This window comes from Callithrix jacchus, chromosome 15, assembly GCF_049354715.1.
Source record: "Callithrix jacchus isolate 240 chromosome 15, calJac240_pri, whole genome shotgun sequence".
Taxonomy (NCBI): domain Eukaryota; kingdom Metazoa; phylum Chordata; class Mammalia; order Primates; family Cebidae; genus Callithrix; species Callithrix jacchus.
Window position 1 is genome coordinate 83,795,420 of NC_133516.1, and position 21,519 is coordinate 83,816,938.

Genomic DNA, 21,519 nt, shown 5'->3' on the forward strand with positions numbered 1-21,519 from the left:
AGTTAAAAGTGTAAAATGTCTTCTCTTCTTTCTATCTGTATCTCCTCCCCTCTCCCTGCTTTTCTTCCTGCAAATAATTTGTGTATTTGCTGGGAAATGTGTACTTACCTGAAGCTAGTATCTTCAGACCCCCTTCTTAGCTTGTGACATACTGCTGGGAAGGCTTCTGTCCTGACCCCTATCTTCCCTTTTTAGCTCTGCACATTCTTCATCCCATCCTCTGACTTGCACTCATTTTCTGCATGTTGGTTAACTGTCAATGGAACACTATGATTAGTACACATGTACAGATTTAACCCACCCAACTTTCTTGATTTTTTTTCACTTATTCTTTTATTTAATAAAAACTCTTTAGAAGAAAAATATGCAAACCCACAATGTAATGTATACTTGAGTACCATTTTCTCTAAGGTAGTCCAATGTATAGGATACTGTAGATGAGTCAAAAGGACATAACTGTGGAAGAACTGAAGTGAGCAGATCCTTTAGACTTTGGGGGTGGGAGTGGTTAGGTGCAATGATTTGAGAAAATAAGATATAGACGGTTGAACTAAATGGTCTCTAAAGGATCTTTCTGGCTCTGATATTTTGAGACCTAAAAAAACATTGCTTAGGCAGAGATCCCCGAGAACAAAAGGCTTCTCTTCATAATGGAGCTTGTTGTGGTTCTCACTCAGGAAGCTTGGCAGAGAGGCCCATCATAAGACTGTCACCAGTCGATTAAAGTCAATGTCAATTAGAGAATATTAATTAAAATTGTAACCTCCCTAAGGAAAAAAACATTGATTCTCTGTCTCTATGTATAGATTTGAAACATTGACTCTTTATTTCAATATAGAGATAAATAGAAATATGGTTCTTTTCTCAACCAAAAGAAAGAAAATAAATATTTCTGAATACATTTAACAGTAGTAATCTAGTGCTTTTAGGTTCTCTGACTTCTTTTCAGCACCTCAGTACTACTAAACAGAACTTTTTCTTTTTTTTAATTCTTGTTTCACAGTTTCCTGGCCCATAGTCCTATCTCCATGAGTCTCTTAGCTATTTATGAACATAGTTATCCCTCAGGACTATAGCACCTCAACCCTCATCAGAATGAAGGTATCACATGATCAAAATGAACTGAGGTAAATAAAAAGTATTATTTTTGCCCTTAGTACCTCTGATTATTGCATGTTTATCCTGTAATTGCTGACTTCCACATTGATTTTAGTAATCATGATTTCACATCCTATTTTCAGAAAGAGACAATCCATTGAAGTTCAGAATATCAGAGAGAGAATGGACCTTGAAGAACATATACTGCAGTCCTCAAATTTTAGCATGCATAAGAATTACCTGGGGTACTTAGGATACATAGTGTTGAGTTTCACCTCTGAGATTCTGATTTCAGTATCTGAAGTAGGGTCCTTGAGTCAGCATTTTAAGCAGGTACTACAGATAATCCTGATGCATGTGGTTCGGGGACCTCATTCTCTAGTTCACCAGAGCCCAGAGAATCCCACTAAGGCTCACCTAGGGGGGCAATGTGGGCTTCTAATTGTGCAATCCTGTGTGTCAGCAGAGTGACCAGGTGTACTACTCTTTGACAACTGCTTTTGCAAAGATTATCAGAGACCTCCTGGTAGCCAAATCCGGTGTGACTGGCTTGCAAGCTTCATGATAAACTGATGTACACATACAAATGGATTTTTATAGCTTTTTATACCTGTGATTACTTTTTTCTTCCCTATTTTTCCCTTATCTAGGTATTTGTCTTGCCCGGAATTCCAGTCATTCCTTCTTTTTTTTTTTTTTTTTAGATGGAGTTTCGCTCTTGTTACCCAGGCTGGAGTGCAATGGCGCGACCTCAGCTCACCACAACCTCCGCCTCCTGGGTTCAGGCAATTCTCCTGCCTCAGCCTCCTGAGTAGCTGGGATCACAGGCACGCACCACCATGCCCAGCTAATTTTTTTGTATTTTTAGTAGAGACGGGGTTTCACCATGTTGACCAGGATGGTCTCGATCTTTTGACCTCGTGATCCACCCTCCTCAGCCCCCCAAAGTGCTGGGATTACTGGCTTGAGCCACCACACCCGGCCCATTCCTTCTTATTCTCTTTCTCCAGTTCCCCTTCCTCTGCCTATCCCTCATTCACAGGTATGCTCACAGAATTCTAGCTTTTATTTTTGTCTTTTACTTGGATGATCTCTTGTTCAGTTTCATGATGTTAACGGCCCACTTTTTTTTTTTTTTTTTTTTTAATTTCCAGATCTTGTTCTTTACCTTTATTTATGGCTACATACTGGGCATTTTCACCTGTCTGTCCCTTAGAACCTTCAAACTCAGTGTCTAAAATTGAACCTAAAGTCATTTTTCCCCAACTACTGCCTCCACCTGTATTTCCCATTTTAGTAAATGATCCCACCAGTGACCTCTCCAGAGTGCTTGACAACCAGAGTAGATTGCTTTTTAACACTCACGTTTCCTATGTGACAAAATTATTTTCAGTAATAATAATGAAATGAAACAAATAATAATAATGGCAAAAAAGTACTTTTTATTATGGAAATCTGTATGCATAAAATTGTATCAGCAACAATGTAAATATTATAGTACAAAAAGGACAACTTATAAATTATAGTCATGTAATTATAATAGTGTAATAATTGACAAAAGGTAGGGGAGAACTTGTGAAGAAACTTCCAAAAGAGTGAACTCTGCAAATTTCAGAAAATGATTTGCAGGTAGAACAACAAAATGGAAATATCTCAAATTGTGTTTCTTTCTTTCATTGTTTATTTAGAATCTAATCTTTAAGCACAGGAGTATGTAGCTGGAGACATATCTGGGTTGGAGACAGAAACTATACCTGAAATGAGCTCCAGTTCTTTCCAACAAACATGTATCAGAGGCCAGGCCATATAATTACCTATCTGTAAATCCCATTAATATTTAGTGTTCTTTCTGAAATAACTTTCATGTGGCATACCACATTTATTAAAGTATAAGAAATGAGAATGTGTCAATTCAAAATGTACACATAGATCACGTAGTTATGACTAAAACTTAACAGTAACCATGGCAATTATAGACCAATACATTTTAACAGGGAGTAATTTATTAATGACATTCTTTACAATTGTGATTTCATAGTGACAACAAGAAGCAAACTGACTTTTGGTGAGCTATACTATTATTTTTAAATTGATTGCAAACAGTGCACCCCATTATTGTATGAACTAACTCCTATGCCCTTAGTATTCACTGGGTCTCGCGACTGGATCCCAGCATTTATACACTCACCTTAGGCCAAGAACTCCGTAGAATTATTTAAAAAATTCCTTTTCTTCTATGTTTTTAGAGTTTATTTTACTATGCAATTTGTAACTTCTTCATTGTGTGGTTAAGTCACTTATCTTGAGACTTTTCTTTTTGTTAATGTGAACATTTTAAGCAAATTTTCCTTTACTACTGTAAAAAATAGCTTTTCTGAGGTATAATTTTTATATAGGAAAATTGCCCCTTTGTGTATTACACAGTGCCCTGGGTTTTAAGGAATGAGTATAGTGTGGATGTGTGAAAGAGTCTGTGAACTTGCAGAAGCCTAGCTTTGGAGTAGAGCAAGCTCTGTGAAGGGATTTCGTGAGCACAGTCAATTGTCTATGACCACAGGCTCCTGTGCAGGTGCCAGCAAGTTTCTTCGAAAAAGCCTGGGACCAGCCACATTTCAGCAGAAAGCGGCCCCTATTGTCAGCCACTTTGTAGCTGACAATAGCAGTGATGCCTAGGAATAGCAGCTTGACCAAAGCCCTCCCCATCACCAGAAGGCTCTTGTGAGCCTCCTTATGGATTGTGTCTTTTAATCTTCCTGCGTGGGAGTGGAGTTCTAAGGACTGTCTTGAAGTCCCTGAGTCATCCAAAGGGGATCATTTAAACCAGCTGTTTTGGCAGGTCAGATTACAAATAAATGAATGTTTAAACCAAAGGATTGTCTAAGCTGGAAAACCTTGAAATATTGCTGATTAGCAAGTCTGTTTTCCCTCTATCCACTAGGATGGGGTTCCTAAGGATGATTAAATCAACTGTATAAATGAAAGAAGCTGCATTTTCCTTACACAGATGAATGTTTCAAAAGTAAATTTGTAATATTTTATCACAGAAATTAACCCCTGCCAAAAAATAGATTTGTAGCCTTACTATGTGATTATAAAAGTAATATATTAAATATACCAACAGTCTCCATCTCTGAGTGGTGATATTATAAGTGATTTTTACTTTATTTTTCTGTTTTTTTTTTTTCACCTTAAATTGTCTGAAGTAAATTATGTATGTTGTAGCTAGGAGAAACAATTACTATTAAAGAATAATAATCAACTGGCAAAACAGTAATTTTTATTGGATATGTTTGTATCATTGCACACCTGTATAGGATACATTTTATACATACTTATATGATAAAATACTTCTTATATAATTTTATATCCTGTTTTTTCATCACCTAATATTATAATATGATCAGTTTCCCTTTTCCCAGTTTTTCAAAAGCAGTTAAAAAATAGCCATATAATAGTTTTTTGATGAATTATTTCTCTGTTGCTGGACATCTGGTTTCTTTTTAAAATTTCACCATCTTAAGTAATGCTGTACTACACACATTTATTTGTAAATCTTGGCATATTTGATTGTTTTCTTGGTATATATTCCTTGAAATAGAATTACTGGGATAGATAATAGGAACATTTTCCAAGTTTTAGATATTAGACAGTTTTAATGGTCAGTGATCCTTTGAGAGCCTTAACTTTAAGACTGAACTACATTATTACCTGAGTGTATAACCTTTTTGTTCAATATATTTGTTATTTCTTACCGCAGCAGCAGTAATTAAACACGCATGCGTACTCATACACAGCTGTTCTAAGACTTCCTCAGGCCATGCTTCCCTAAAAATTTAGGATACCTATTGTCTGTTTTCTTTGAGGAAAATCACTTATGATTTATAGTAGTTGCTTTCCTTCTGTCAATTCAACAGTGACAACTGGTGGTAAGAATGGCTTTGGTAGTCCTGTGTTTGGCGGAGTCACATTATCTATGAATGTTATTACTCACCTATTATTCTGTCATGAATGACCCTTGACATATCTCTCTGTAAGGAATTTATTGCAGTTTCCTTTGTCTAGAGTGTGGTACTACTTACTTGCTGTTTAATTATTCTTCTTCCTGTTTTTCCATATCTCACTACTCAAACTGTCCATAGTCTTTTGAGCCAAGCCATGTCTGTCTCTTCTGACATCCAGTAGCACATGCAATCTCAGTCAGGAATCTTATTCGAGGCTTGTATTTTCTCTAAGCAGATTTTGGTCCGCAATTCATGGTAGGGAGCATAATAATGGACCTTTGTCTAAAGAAAACTCTTCTACACACGTTGCAGAGTGGGCTTTCTGTTTGTACTCCTTACCTAATCTGTATGGCACCTCTAAAGTACAGCTTTAGCATCTAATAAAATATGATGTATCCAACTTTATATATGAGCAAAACAGCCTTCTCCAGTCCATAGAATTCAGCAGAAGTAGAATTTCTGCCAGCAGGAAAGAGGGGGAGTCTGCACTTGGAATTTATTAAATGAAATGATGACTTCTATTAATGTTGAGAATCTCATTTGCTGCTTTTGTGTTCCCCACAATGCTTCACTCAATGCTAAGGGCAAAACTTGCCCTTAATAAATAGTTGTTCGCTTTTTGTCTATACTTCTGTTTCATCATTTTATTATAATAATGCCTTTGGTGATAATTAAGTATTGAAGAACATCTATTATAAAACACACTTATTAATCCTTCATGTCACAGGCTGACCTTGTCATTCGATCAGCTTTTTACTCACTGCAAGTAAATCTAGCATTCTTCATTTTAGAATTCATTCTAGTGGCAGAAACAATCACAACTATCAAATGTTTATATTTCTTGAAGTTTTATAGTAAATATGCATGCATCCCTTTATAATGTTTTTTATTTGCTGCTTATAACATTTCCCATTTTTTCCACTGACTAGGGAAATTTTGAGACTAATGAAATGCTTGGCTACAAGATTCCTGGTTATAGTCTTCATATAAGCATCTGGATACAATGTGACAAGGAAAGGGAAAAATTAACAAATGTAGTGTCAGAATATGCCTACGTTCCCCTTCTTTTTTCACTTTAAAGCATAAATAAATTGTGGTCAGAGTAATGGTAATAACAGTGGTTTCTGGATTCTAGTTTATTGCCGTATTTGTCAACTTTCATGTATTTCTTGCTTCTTTTATGGAAGGACAGTAATGATGTTCATCATTGGCAAGGCTAATTGTGAAATTTATTTAACTTTTCTTTTAGTAGACTTTGAATTTTTTCCTACCTCTTCTGAAATACTATACAGAAGTTTGGGCAGTTTCGGTAATTCTGAGAAATACAAGAGAAAAGGTAATTTTCAAGTGATTCTAGAATAAGCAGTTTAAGATTTCTTTTTCTTCTGAACTTGTACTTTTGTATTTTAGCACCTTTGATTTTAGGAGGGCTTTTCAGCTGCTGTAAACCTAGCTTATTTTGCAAATGTCTTCCTAATCAAATTGGAAATATGTAACAACTTTGGTAGCCCAGAGAAAGTAGGAAAGATAGAAGTTTGGGGCTCGATGTTTTTTTGGGAGGCAAAGAAAGGAATGTTAGTTACTTTACCCTTGGTCAAGTTGATAACAAAACCAGGTGTTCCAACGTTTAACCTATAGACAGAGCACTTTCTGCTGAAGCCTCTGCTGGCAGTTGACTGCTCTTTCAAAGTAGGAATCACTTTCTACGTTAGCTCAAAACAGAGGTAAAGTGGGGACTAGTAATTGCATTGAAAAAATTATGTTTAAAATACGTTGCTTGTGAAATAAATGATGATTGGAGAACATAAGCTAGCCTACAGGGAGTGGAGAGTGTGGTGATTAAGAGCATGCATGGGCTCTGGGAGCAGACTTCTTATATTCAAAATTTGGTTCTGATAAAGGAATACTATTAACAACTCAATGTTGACAAATTTGATAACTTAGGCAAGATGGACCAATTATATAAAAGATGCAAATTTCCAGAACTCACACAAGAAGAAATAATTTGAACAAGCCTGTGTCTGTTAAAGAAATTAATAATTAATTGTGGTTAATTTTATGCATAAATTTGAGTGGGCTGTGGGTCCCTAGCTTAAACATTTTTTTCTGAGTGTTTCTATGGGTCTTTCTACCTGAGATTAGCATTTGAATAGTTGGATTGAGAAAAGTAGTTGCACTCCCCAGTGTGAGTGAACAGGCATCATGTAGTCAGTTGAGAGCCTAAATAGAACAAAAAAATGAAAGAAGGAGAAATCCACCTTATTTTTCCTGCCTTACTGCCTAAGTTGACAGTTCTCATCTCATCTTCTGCCCTTGGACAGGGATTTATATCAGGTCCACTGGTTCTTAGGCCCTCAGACTTGGACCGAATTATACCCAGGATTCCCTGGGACTCCTGCTTGTAGATGGCAAATAATGGGACTTCTCAGCCTCTGTAATCTAATGAGCCAGTTTCTCATAATAAACCACCCCCTCCCCCAATAAAACACACTCATTTTGTTTTATTGTGCTCCAGTGTATTATGCTTCACAGGTACTACATTTTTCATGCATTACAGTTTTAAGGCACCTGCATCTAGCAAGTCTGTCAGCAGCATTTTCCCAATGACATTTGCTTATTTTGTATTTCTTTGTCGCATTTTGGTAATTTTCACAATATCTCGAACTTTTTCATTCTATCTGTTATTATGATCTGTGATCAGTGATCTCTTTTTTTCCTGAACTCTGCAGCTTTGCAGTGATCAGTGATCTTTGATATTACTGTTGTAATTGTTTTGGGGTGCCACAAACTGCCCATATGAGATGGCAAACTTAGTAAATGCTGTGTGTGTTCCTATTGCTCTGCTGATCAGCTGTTTCCCTGTCGGTCTTTCTCTCATTTATCCTCCCTGTTCCCTGAGACCAAACAATATTGAAATTAGGCCAGTTGATAACCCTATAATAGTCTCGAAGTATTGAAGTAAAAGGGAAGAGCTACACATCTCTCACTTTAAATCAAAAGCTAGACATGATTAAACTTAGTGAGGAAGGCATGTTGAAAGCCTAGAAAGGCCAAAAACCAAGCCTTTGGTATTAAACAGCAAAACTGTGAATGAAAAGGAAAATATTTGAAGGAAATTAAAAGTGCTACTTCAGTGAACACACAACTTACAAGAAAGTGAAACAGTCTTATGGCTGATATGGAAAAAGTTTTACTGGTCTGCATAAAATGTAAAACTAGCCATAGCATTTCTCTAAGCCAAAACCTAGCCTAGAGCAATCCCTAATCCTTTCAATTCTGCGAAGACTAAGAGAGGTGAGGAAGGCACAGGAAAGAAGTTTTAAGCTAGCCGAGGTTGGTTCATGAGGTTTCAGGAAAGAAGTAGTCTTCATAACATTTAAGTACAAGGTGAAGCAGCAAGTGGTGATTTAGAAGCTGCGGCAGGTTATGCAGAAGATCTAAGATCATTGATGAAGATGCCTACACTAAACAACAGATTTCCAATGGAGATGACAAACAGCCTTCTATTGGAAGAAAATGCCATCTAGGACTTTCATAGCTAGAGAGAAGTCAATGGATCCAAAGATTCAAAGGACAGGCTAAATCTGTTAGGAGCTAATGCAGCTGATGACTTTAAGTGGAAGCCAGTACCCATTTACCCTCCTGAAAATTCTTGAGCCCTTAAGAATTATGCTAAATCTGCTCTACCTGTGCTCTGTAAATGGAATAACAAAGCCTGGGTGATAGCGCATCTCTTTATAGGGGTTTACTGAAAATTTTAAGCCCCCTGTTGAGATCTACTGCTCAGATAAAAAAGATTGTTTTCAAAATATTAGTGCTCATTGACAATGCATTTAGCCACTCAAGAGCACTGATGGATATGTACAAGGAGATTAATGTTGTTTTCATGACAGCTAATGAAACTGGATCCTCATCTCTCACCTTATAGAAAAATCGACTCGAGATGGATCAAAGACTTGAAACCATCAACCAACTCAAGATGGATCAAGATTAAATCTAAGACTTGAAACCATAAAAATTATAGAAGATAACCCTCATGGCTTAGGTCCCACTTATGAGTGAGAACATGTGATATTTGATTTTCCATTCCAGAGTTACTTCACCTAGAATAATGGTCTCCAGGTTCATCTGGGTTGCTGTGAATGCCATTATTTCATTCCTTTATGTGACTGAGTAGTATTACACGGTATATATATATATTCCACAGTTTCTTTTTCCACTCATTGATTGATGGGCATTTGGGCTGGTTCCATATTTTTGCAATTGTAAATTGTGTTGCTATAAATGTGCATGTTCAAGTATCTTATTTTGTCTTATTTTGTATAATGACTTCTTTTCCTCTGGGTAGACACCCAGTAATAGGATTGCTGGATCAAATGGTAGTTCTACTTTTACTAACAGTTATTTAAGGAATTTCCACACTGTTTTCCATAGTGGTTGTACTAGTTTACATTCCCACCAGCAGTGTAAAATTGTTCTCTTTCTACCTCATCCATGCCAACATCTATTATTTTTGTATTATGACCATTCTTGCAGGTGTAAGGTGATACCACATTGTAGTTTTGAACTGATTTTACCATTTGATAGCATTTACCCACATTTATTCATTCTGTGGTCTATCAATCAAGGAACAACTTCAACTATCAAGTCTTATTTAAAAAATACATTTCATAAGTATTGAAGGAAATTAAAATGGTACTCCAGTGAACACACAACTTACCCTTTTCACCCACAACTTGGCTCTTTGATGTATTTTATCACTGCCATAGATAGTGATTCTTCTGATGGATCTGGGCAAAATCCATTGACAACCTTTTTGGAAAGGATTCACAATTCCACATGCTATTAAGAACATTTGTGTCATGGGGGGAAATCAAAATATTAACATTAACAGGAATTTGTAAGAAGTTTTTCCAACTCCCATGCATGACTTTGAGGTGTTCAAGACTTCAGAAGAGGAAGTCACTGCAGATGTGTTGGAAATAGAAAAATAATTAGAATTATAAATTCGTATGGAACCCCAAAAAAGCCTTCATAACCAAGCAAGACTAAGCAAAAAGAACAAATCTGGAGACATCACACAGAAGGCCACAGTCACCAAAACAGCATGGTGGTGGTATAAAGATAGGCATAAGGACCAATGGAACAGAATAGAGAACCCAGAAATAAAGCCAAATACTTACAGCCAACTGATCTTTGACAAAGCAAACAAAAAGGTAAAGTGAGGAAAGAATACCCTGTTCAACAAAGGTGCTGGGATAACTGGCAAGCCATATATGGAAGAATGAAACAGAATCATCTTTCACCTTATACAAAAATCAACTTAAGATGGATCAATGACTTAAATCTAAGACCTGAAACCATAAAAATTCTAGAAGATAACTCTGGAGTAACCTTTTTAGACATTGGCTTGGGGAAGGACTTCATAATCAAGAATCCAAAAGCAGCACAATCACAAAAACAAAGATAAATAGATGGGACCTAATTAAACTAAAAAGCTTCTGCACAGCAAAAGAAACAACCAGCAGAGTAAACTGATAACCTACAGAAGAGGAGAAAAAAATCTTCACAATCTGTACATCTGACAAAGGACTAATATCTGGAACCTACAAGGAGCTCAAATAAATTAGCAAGGAAAAAACAAACTATCCAACCAAAAAGTGGGCTAAGGACATGAACAGACAGTTCTCAAAAGAAGACATACAAATGGTCAACACACATAGGAAAAAATGCTCAACATCACTAATGATCAGGGAAATACAAATCAGCACCACAATGTGCTATCACCTCACTTCTTCAAGCATGGCCATAATAAAAAAATAAAAAAATAATAGATGTTGGCATGGATGTGGTGAAAGGGAGCACTTTGACACTGCTGGTCGGAATGTAAACTAGTACAACCATTATGGAAAACAGTGTGGAGATTCCTTAAAGAACTATTAATAAAAGTAGAACTACCATTTGATTTAGCAGTCCCACTACTGGGTGTCTACTCAGAAGAAAAGAAGTCATTATGCAAAAAAGATACTTTCACACGCATGTTTATAACAGCACAATTTGCAGCTGCAAAAATATGTAACCAGCCCAGATGCCCACCAATCTACAAGTGGATAAAGAAATTGTGTTACCTATTCATATATACTGTGAAGTACTACTCAGCCATATAAAGGAATGAAATATTAATGGCATTCACAGCAACCCGGATGGAATTGGAGACCATTATTCTAAGTGAAGTAACTCAGAAATGGAAAACCAAACATCATGTGTTCTCACTCACAGATGGGAGCTAAACTGTGAGGGTGCAAAGGCATAAGAATGATACAGTGGACTTTGGGGATGGGGGAAAACATTGGAAGGGGGGTGTGGGATAAAAGACTACATATTGGGTATAGTGTATACTGCTTGGGCGATGGGTGTATCAAAATCTCACAGATCACCACCGAAGAACTTATCCATGTGACCAAACACCACCTATTCCCCCAAAACCTGTGGAAATAAAAAATAAATAAAATTTAAAAATAAGATCTCAGGAAAAATAACATAAAAATGGGAGTTTTCCAAATGAAGTGATTTCACCATTTGATCAGTGTATTCAAAACATTATTAATATAATTCCTTTAAGTGCTTATGTTTTATGGGTCATATTTCAGTTTTAAGATTTCATTTTTACTTCTCATTTTTGCATATCCACAAGTTTTCTGAACAAATCATGGGAAATTCCAGTAATATTTATACGCTAGTTTGACAAATGCCCAATCATCTTTATTAAAAGCTTATTCTATCTTTAAAAAAATGGAGCCTGAAATGTGATTGAATTGTTGCAATCTTATGATAAAACTTTAAGAGATGAGGAGTTGCTTCTTGTGGATGAGGAAATAAAATAGTTTCTTGAGATGGAATCTACTCCTGGTGAAGATATTGTGAAGAACATTGAAGTGACAACAAAGGATTTAGAATATTATATAAACTTAGTTGATAAAATGGCATGATTTGAGAGAATTGACTGCAATTTTGAAAGAATTTCTGCTATGGGTAAATGCCATCAAACAGCATTGCCTGCTATAGAGAAATCTTTCATGAAAGGAGTGTCAAGGTAGCAAACATCATTATTGCCTTATTTTTAAAAATTACCACAGCCATGCAAGCTGTCAGCAACCATTAACCTGATCCTTTAGCAACCATCAGGATGGAGATAAGACCTTGCATTAGCAAAAAGATAATGACTCACTCAAGTCTCAGATGATCATTAGCATTTTAAGCAATAAACTATTTTTTACTTTAAGATGTGTATTTTTTAAATATACTGCTACTCCACACTTAATATGCTATAGTATATTATATGCAATGTGAAACCAAAAAATGTGAATGACTCGCTTTATTGAGATTTCTACTTTATTTTGGAGGTCTGGCTCCAGATCTTCGATATCTGAGGTATGTCTGTATGTATACAGTCAGCCATCCATATCTGTGGGTTATGCATTAAATGGATTCAACAAACCACAGATTAAAAATATTTTGGGAAAAAAATTTTTAAAAACCACAAAATAAAAATAGAAATAAAAACACAATACTATATTTATATAGCGTTTATATGTGTTAGGTATTATATGTAATCTAGAGATGATTTAAAGTGTTTGAGAGGATATTTGTAGGTTACATGAAAATACTGTACCATCTTATGTAAGAGATTTGAGCGTTTGGGGATTCTGGTGTTGGGGGGTGTACCCTGGAACCAATCCCAATGGATGCTGATGGGTTGAACTAATAAGGTGAAGAACTTAGAATGAATGGTACCTGACACATATTAAATAACCAATAAAGGGGTAGATATTGTTAGTCTATTATCATTTTTAAAAGAAATAGCACTTGAAGCTTTCTTGAAGCGATGTTTTGTGAAAAATAATCTGAAAAATACCACCACATTTTGTAGGAATAGAAAAGTCAAATGCTTATGTGGGTGTAGTTTGTGTCTGTCTGTCTGTGTGTGCACGTGTGTGTGATGGAGAATTAGAAAATGTTAAGATACAGTGACCACTGGGGAGTACCCTGTCTGTAAGTTTCACTTTAGATTAAAAACTGAAATACCATGATCACCAAACCATACTCATTTGTCAGCCAATTTTGGTCTATGAATCACCAGTTGCAATCCCTGATCTAAGGTATACCTGCATGAAACATAGCTTAGTTTGTAAAAAGACTATCTAAAGCTGTGCTATCTGTCATGCTAGCCATTAGCCACATGTAGGCATCTAAATTAAAATTCAGTTCCTCAGTCACATCAGGTATAATTCAGATGCTGAATAGCCACATGTGGCTACTACTGTGTTGGGTGGTGCAGATAGAGAACATTTTCATCATTACAGAAAGTTCTGTTGGATGGAGCTGACCTAATGGCTTATAAACATACTCATTACTGTCTATCAACTTATCCGTTCCTTTGTGAGAAATCACCAAGCCAGAGCCAGTAGACCAGTAATACACAGTAGTATAAGACACTACTGAGCTGTTAATCTACTTCCCAGCAGTAGCTTACAAGTTTGTTTTCGAGGTTCCTCCCACCCCCACAAAGCTCTTGGCTAGGTAACTGTAGGCCTCTGGCACTAGTTGATTCTCCAGGTTGAGGAGAAAATTCCATAGGGGTACAAAGAAGGTTATTTTCTCCCAGGAACTTCAACAGATACATTATTAATATTTTTCCAGGCAAGAAGGGGAAAATTGAGTTGGGGTATATATATGCTTGCGTGTGTATATTTTTTCACCCAGTAGGAGAAATATATCATTTTGAAACTTTAACCTTGAATATTCTCTATAAAATAAATAAAATGCCTATTACTTTAGAAATTTTTTACTATGTCATAATACAGTTGTATCTCATCGTGGCAATCAACATTTGCTATCACTAGAATAATGCTTTATTATTTATAATAGGAAATAGCACAATGTTAACCTTAATGGTGATTTGAGTAATTTTTACTCTGTTAAAACTTCACTGGAGAAAGCTTGAGCTGGTGAGGAGGTGATAAAACAGATTAGATCCCTTAGGGCTATTCAAGTTAGTGGATAGAATTGTGTCTCTTTTGCCATTCATGATGGAGCCCCACATGTTATTCCTTAAACTCCTGTTCCCTACTTAGCCTGAGAAAAGTATAGAGTGAGCATGTATGTGCCGTGGTTTCCTTAAAAAGAGGGCAGCGTCAAGTATTACATATTTCATGGGGATGTATAAATTAATGCTTCCATTCCTGACTCAGTAAATATTGGGGATAATTCTTTATATTTCCCCTCTTTATTGAGCATTTGCATTGATAATTGTTCCTTCCCCTCTCCATCTTAACCTAATTTATTGTAGGCCTTGGGCTTGAGGACTAACGCTAATTTTCATTGGTAAATTAATTTCAAATATTACCCTCACATTAGAGTATATGCATCACTTCTCCCCAAGGGAAGATATGCAGAGGCTTTTTGACTTACCTGGAACAGCTGTTTGCTTAATCCTTTCTCCTGGGGCTGTGTGTTACAGTAGAAAGAAAATGAACATCATGAGACCTGAATTTTAGTCTTGGCTTTGATAAATTTTTTGGATTACCTTATGCAAGCTACTTTATCACTCCAGAGGTTCCTTATTTTGTGTGTAAAATGAAGGTAACAGCAGCAGTGTCCACCTAATTTACAAGAATGTTGAGAATAATACATGCAAAAGTGAAACTGCTTAGAGCCCTCAGAGGAAAGATAACAGATCTCAGGTTCAGGTTTCATCACATTTCAGCCATGTATGCTTCATTGTAAATGCCTCTCAGATGTTAAGCACTGTGGAGTCTGTTTAGATTTCAGAAGAATCTTATCATTCTTGAAGTGGTGTTTGTGTGGGTTTTGTATCTGTGTAAGTTTATATGTTGTATTTCTTTTCAACGATGTGAATGGTCATACTACCCATAGGTTTTTTTTAAGTTTCTGGGCAACTCTGAGGCAGAGTATAATTTTTTTTTTCCTCAGGTGGCTACAGCAATCCTAGTGAGATAGTGCATGTGTAATAGTAACAGAGAAGTTAAGCAGTTGTGACTTTCTGCTCCAATAATGGAATGGTAAAGATCTTTGTTCTTTTTGTTGGTTTCTTGGGACAGATGGTCTTGGTGGCTGTTGGCATTTCTGTGAACTCTCTGGTGCCTCTTGTGCCCTTTGTCCCCTATGCTACTGTGGTTGAGCCAGGGCCACAAAATATCCCTTTTCCTTTGAGAGTTATTTTATGAAATTTATCAGGATGTCTTTGCTTTCTTTATCTTTCTATAAAAAAAGTTGTGCCTTTAAACGTAATGCTTGCTTTTTAAGGTTCTTCCAGTTTCTTGTGAGGAACTAGGGATGAATTCCCTGCTTTTGAGCTAGAGAACAGGACAACAAATGGCTGTATGTGCTATAACACCCAACACTGATCCTCCTCATTAATGGTCACCACCCTGTTGCCCAGACCAAAACTTTAGCATGCAGACTTGTTCCCTGCTTAGCTTGAGTTTCTGATCACCTAAGGCACTGGCGGAAAGGCCTTAAGGATTATGTAACCTCCCATTTTGTGGGAACTTCCTTTCTTGTGTTTTGGGGCTCAACATGCTGCTTCCATATCCACTTCTTTCACAAGTCTCAAGTTTTCATGTAGAAACAAGCCCCTGTGGCCTGCCCTGTCCCAGCAGATTTCCTGCAGATGAGTACTCCTCTGCCTTTTCCTTCCACAGTCCTTGAATTCCTATAGTAATTTCTGAGGGCAACAGTGGCAATACCTTATTTTCAGCTTTTTGGTAACATTCCTTACATTTTGTATTTTACCATTTGCAAAGCACTTTCACAGCATGTTTCTATGTATATGTTTAACATGTGTATGTATACACATACATGGGATAGATTAGCTGGTTCATAGAATTTGCATATGTTTAGATAATTGCCAAACCACTTTTAAAAAGTGGTTATTCTACAACTGTGCATGTGCTTACAACCCAAATGCCAGTCAACAATGGAATGGATGATTAAGTGATGGTGTATTCCTGAATCCAAGTGTACTACATAGTAATAGAAATAAATGAACTACAGTTATATTTAAAAATCTGTATAAATCTTAGCAACAAAAGTTGGAGCAGAAGCCAAACACATAGAAATATATACAGTATGATTGTATTTCTATCAAGTTAACAATAGGCAAAACTAAAGTATGGGAGAGGGCAGTTACTAAAAGGGGCACAAAGAGGGCTTATGTAGGAATCTGGTAATGTTCTGTTTCTGGTTTTATACCATGTGCTGGTTACAAAGGTGTGTTCTTTATCAGAAATTATTGAGAAGTATATTTGAGGTTTGTGTTTTTTCTTTATGTACTTATACTTCAAAATGTTCACATAAAAATGTGAAATTACAGCTAACTTTTTCTTATTTGTAATAAGTATTGGATTTGTTTACTCTAGTAAATAAAGTCTTTCTTATTTATCCATCAGTTTAAAGAACATGTTTTAGTCTCACTTCTTGAGTATAACAGAATTATTTCTTATCTGTCAGTCTTGTTCTCATAAGGTGTTCCCACACCTCAACAGCCACTTTCTTCATGAAACTTTGTAGTTACTGCTCTTTTGTTGATAACTAACCCACATAACTGATTTCATCTCTAAATCCTCAGATTGTACATGTATACATTTGTTGGATGCTTCTATGATTATTAATCAGTTTCAAGCCATTTTGAACCTAATAATATCTTTGTCACAAAACCACAGACAAGTTTAAAGAGTAGTGAGTCTTCTGAAGAATTAAATTGGAATGCTGTGAGGCTGTCTCTGGTTCTTATCGGACTGGAAGATAGGCCTTGGGTTCAGTGTATATGGTGTGTACCGTGCGAAGGAAAGTGGTTGGTGTCTGGCACTTCTGCTTCTGGTCTCAACTGGAAGTTGTTTTAAGAGGAGAGAAAGGAAGAGAATAACTTTACAAATTATTTGGAAGGAAATTACTTATATTGTTTAAGTGGTTGTAGTACCTTAAATTCTTTACAGTTTTCTTAGCCCTTCAACTCAAAAGTTGGTGGAAGAACACGTTTTATTGTACACCGCTTTTTTACTTTCCTAAAGTAGAGATGGATAATTTTAACTCCCAAACCATCAATCAGACTGTTGCAGAGAGCAGCCAAATTTTTGCAGAAAAATGGCAACTGCATAGACAGTTCTATCTGTCCTTGGTGTCTCCAGTTCATTGTCATTTTTTTTCTCATGTCATAAAAGGCATCTTCCACCAGTATCGTTGAAGAACAGTATGCTCAAAGTTTAAGTGAAATTCCCTCTAAAACTCAAATGGCATTGGCAGGGCAGTGTAAGTGGTGTGGGAGTCCATGGACCCTCTGTGCCAAGGGTCAGAGTCCTAGGACTCCTGGGAAGAGGTGCCTCCTGCAGCTCTCCCACTGGGCTCTTGTGTTGGGTCACTGACCACTAACCAGGTTACAGACATTGGTTCCATGTGATTTTTTCCTGGGACCTGAGGACTCAGTAGTTTGTTAACAGGTCAGTGGTTCTAATAGCCATACTGATTAGTGAATGCCCCTCAAATTATAACCAAATCTCACAATCAAAAGTACCTCATCTGAAGAAAAGAGAAGGAAAACTGCATATTTTCCTCATAACATCTTTTACCATGTGTTTACTCAGTTAAGATCTGTATTTCCATTAGATTATAAGTTCCATGAGGGTGGGAACTGCATCTCAGATTTGCCACTCCATTACCAGTGCCTGGCCTGCGTAAGTGTAAAATTGGATTGACCTGGGACCGTATAAACAGGTGGCTGAAGTAGGAGAATGAGTGTGTGATCCCAGACCCTTAGCCTCTAGCCATTGCTGCCTCTTCCCTCCTTTTCCCCCCTCTCTCAAACCACCACATACACAATTGTGACCAGGCCTCAATTCCTTGACCATTTCTGAAAATAATTAAGTATATTCAGCTGAACCAGTAATAAGACTTACCATTTAGTGAGAAATCTGGGTTGCCAAAATATATAAGTAAGTTAGTAGTGAACATCTCAAAATCCCCTATGAGATACCCTAGTGTAGGCTTCTAACAGATGGTCAGCACCTTCTAAGATGGTCCCTAGGCACCCAGAGGTTAGGAATGAAAACAATGAGAAGATGTATAATAGTCTGTCCCTCAAAATATCAGGTCTCAAAGGAAACACATTCTTCTAATGTTGTCATTGCCATCTCAACCCTTGGAGATTGTTTTCTTTAGTGTTAAGTGATGCCTCGAGGGTGCTGTGCTTTTTCTGATGAAATTATACTCCCTTATACTCGTCTTGTGGCAGAACTTCTTGATGCAGGAATCTTATATTTTATGTGCATTTGTTAAGCAGTTAAAATTTTTAAGCAAAAATAAAGGACCAGTGATAACAGACTAGGGAGAGTTGTGCTCAAAGAGTGACTGTACTCTTTTGTTGTTTTTACCTGTCATAAAAATGCTTGTTAATGGTGACCCTTTCTAGGTTTTCTAGTTTTAAACTCAGGAGAATGACTAATCAGAATAAGAAGTGCTTTTCACCAGCAATATGACATACATTGGACAAAAGTTATAATCCTATAACATGACTGCTGTATCCGTCTTAGTTATTCAGGAGTAGTAAGTGAGGTAAAAGCCCCTTCTTCTAGACTAAACGTAGAAAAATCTGTTGGACCTCAAAAGATTCCTTTCCTTTCCTTTCCCCTTTTTCCTTTTTCTTCCCTTCCTCTCTCCCATCCTCCTCCTTCCTCCTCTTCCTCCTCCTCCTTCTCCTCCTTCTTATTCCTTTTTAGCAAAATAGGCTCATTTTAGAGATTAAATCTATTGTAAAGTGCTATAAATACATTGCAAATATACAAGATATAGAAAAATTACAATAATACTATGCTAGCCTAGTTTTTTAGTGATTGGTCTTCCATAGCAATATGCAATTTCAAGGGAAGTTACATGATTTAAAAAAATCATTACTGAATCCAGCAGTTTTTCAAGGGGTGTGTGTGTGTGTAGCCAATGGTTAATAATCTCTGTAATAATGTCCCTGTATTTTTTGTTTAACCATCTATTTCTTGCTACCGCAGTTCTATGGTTGCTATGGAGAAGGTTATGATAAGGAAAAGCACAGTAAGGTTAAAAGTTCTTCTCAGTATCTGGGACAGAAATAACAATCTCCCATCACACCATCCTTTTTCACGCCCTCTACCCTCATGTGATGATCTTCAATACTGCAGTGCCTGTTGCTGATGGGTAGATGGTTTGATACTATATTTAACAAATTACACAGAGGAGCTAATTGTCTTCTTGTTTGCTTCTTTTAAGGTTTATCACTTTCATCATTTTAGTCTAGGCACGGAACGGAAGGAGATAATAAGCATATTAGGATGAATTGTCAACCTGGGACATTTCTGGTTTGTGTGGGTAGTTTTTTCCTTAATTTCACTTGTGTGTTTAAAATTTTATTTATTTTTAATTTGCTCATATGAGGTAAGAAAAGCTTAGAGAAGGGACCTGATGTGGAACAGTTGGGATGTGGTTAATCTGCTTAGAAATAACACTAATCTCTAGATCAGATGCTGTCAACAATACAGTGCCTTCTATCCCCATTATCTTCCTCTATTCTTGCCTTGCTTATTCTTCCTGCATTCTGTGGTTTCATTTAGTTTTATCTTTTCATTTCCTACCAATTTTTGTTTTCTAATATTTCTTTCCTACTTTACATTTCACTTTTGAATTTTACCACTGCTTCATCATGAGAACTTTTTGACTTTTTACTCTGAGGTGGCAGGGTGGAAAGCATAGATATGTAATAACTCATATGCCAAAATAAGCTTCTTCCAATATATGATTAAGAGTAATTTTGTATTACTTTTAATAATCAAAGTTGTGGGTCTGTGTCAAAATAAGAGTATGATCACAATTTTCTTGTGAAGTTGCATGCTACTGGGATGATTATATGGGTCTCTGTGAATATGTGCTATTTTCTTTCCTCTGTTTTCTGTTTTTTTTCCCTGCTTATTTGTACATTAGGTTATATTTTGAGATCAAATGCAATTGCTAATTATTAAAAACCTCCTTTGTGCAAGGCTCTTTAATATATATTTCCTCAAAGTGATCTTGTGAGGCAGATATTTTTATGCCTTTTCTTAAAGATGCCAGAAAACTAAGGCTCAAGCCAGGTGCGGTGGCTCATGCCTGTAAGGCGGGTGGATCACGAGGTCAAGAGATTGAGACCCTCCTGGCCAACGTGGTAAAACCCAATCTCTACTAAAAATACAAAAAATAGCTGGACATGGTGGCGCAAGCCTGTAGTCCCAGCCACTTGGGAGACTGAGGCAGGAGAATTGCTTGAACCCAGGAGGCGGAGGTTGCCGTGAGTCGAGATTGCACCACTGTACTTCAGCCTGGCAACAGAGGGAGACTGTCTCAAAACGAAACAAAACAAAAACAAAAAACTAAGTCTCAACGAGTTTAAGTAACATGACCCAGGCTACACAATTAATTGGTCAGTAGATGTACCTGGATTCTAAGTCCTGTGCCCTTTTCTGCATTGCTTGGAGGCTATAAGGGGTAGGAGTTAGGAAAGGCTATAGAGTCACACTAGACATTGTTTTGAATCCCAGCTCCATCTCTGGGTCTCAGTTTCCTCATCTGTAAATATGATTAATAATCATGTCACCACCAAGTCTTGTTTGTTATTAAGCTTTATATAAATTGCTTAAAACAATACTCGGCACATAATTCTTGATGAATAGCATCAAATAATACTAAACATCAAATATATTGAACATTTACTGTATTATGGTCTTTGTGTGCTGAGACCTGAGCATGTAGGTTCTACTTAGAATCAAATTGAGAAAGGCCTCTATTAAGATAATTTAAAGTGTTAGGACTATATCAAGGAAGGATAGGGTGCCATGAGGGCATTTAAAAGGGAAAGGTGGTCTGTTCTGGAGGTCAGCAGAATTTTGAAATATGAAGGATGGGTAGATATTAGAGGGATGGGGTGTGTGTGCGTGTGTGTGTGTGTGTGTATGTGTATGTGTGTGTGTGTGTGTGTTTCAAGCTAAGACAATAGACCCCACAGATCTTGAGATGGTAGAGCACAGTGTGTTGCTGGACCTGAGAAAGGTCATGGAAAGTAATCTTAGATACATTGTGTCAGAACCTAAAGATGATGCAGTATTACCTCTATCTATATTCTTAGATTTCAAGAGAACTTCTACAAGGATAACCAAACACTATTTCCACATTTAAAATATTTGCATGTTAAAGACTGAAGAATGCTTTAAACTAATTAAAAGTTAAACTAATACTAACACAAACATATCTAAAAATCAAGAGCAATTTTTAAAATAGTGTTTAATTTGGAAAGAAGCAGTGTTACTGGTGAACAAGAATAAAATATTTCGATTGAGCCATTTTT

General features: G+C 36.6%; 1 protein-coding gene across 15 annotated transcripts in view; it reads left to right on the top strand.

The window, feature by feature from the left end:
- IGSF11 (immunoglobulin superfamily member 11) overlaps positions 1-21,519 on the top strand; it is a 206,519-nt gene that overhangs the window by 138,688 nt on the left and 46,312 nt on the right. The window contains exon 2 of one of the 15 annotated variants that reach the window (XM_054246072.2): positions 1,803-2,140. The exons of the other annotated variants lie outside the window; for them this stretch is intronic. The gene's annotated coding sequence lies outside the window, so the exon portion shown is untranslated. The remainder of the gene's footprint in view (positions 1-1,802; positions 2,141-21,519) is intronic. 15 annotated transcript variants of the gene reach the window in all.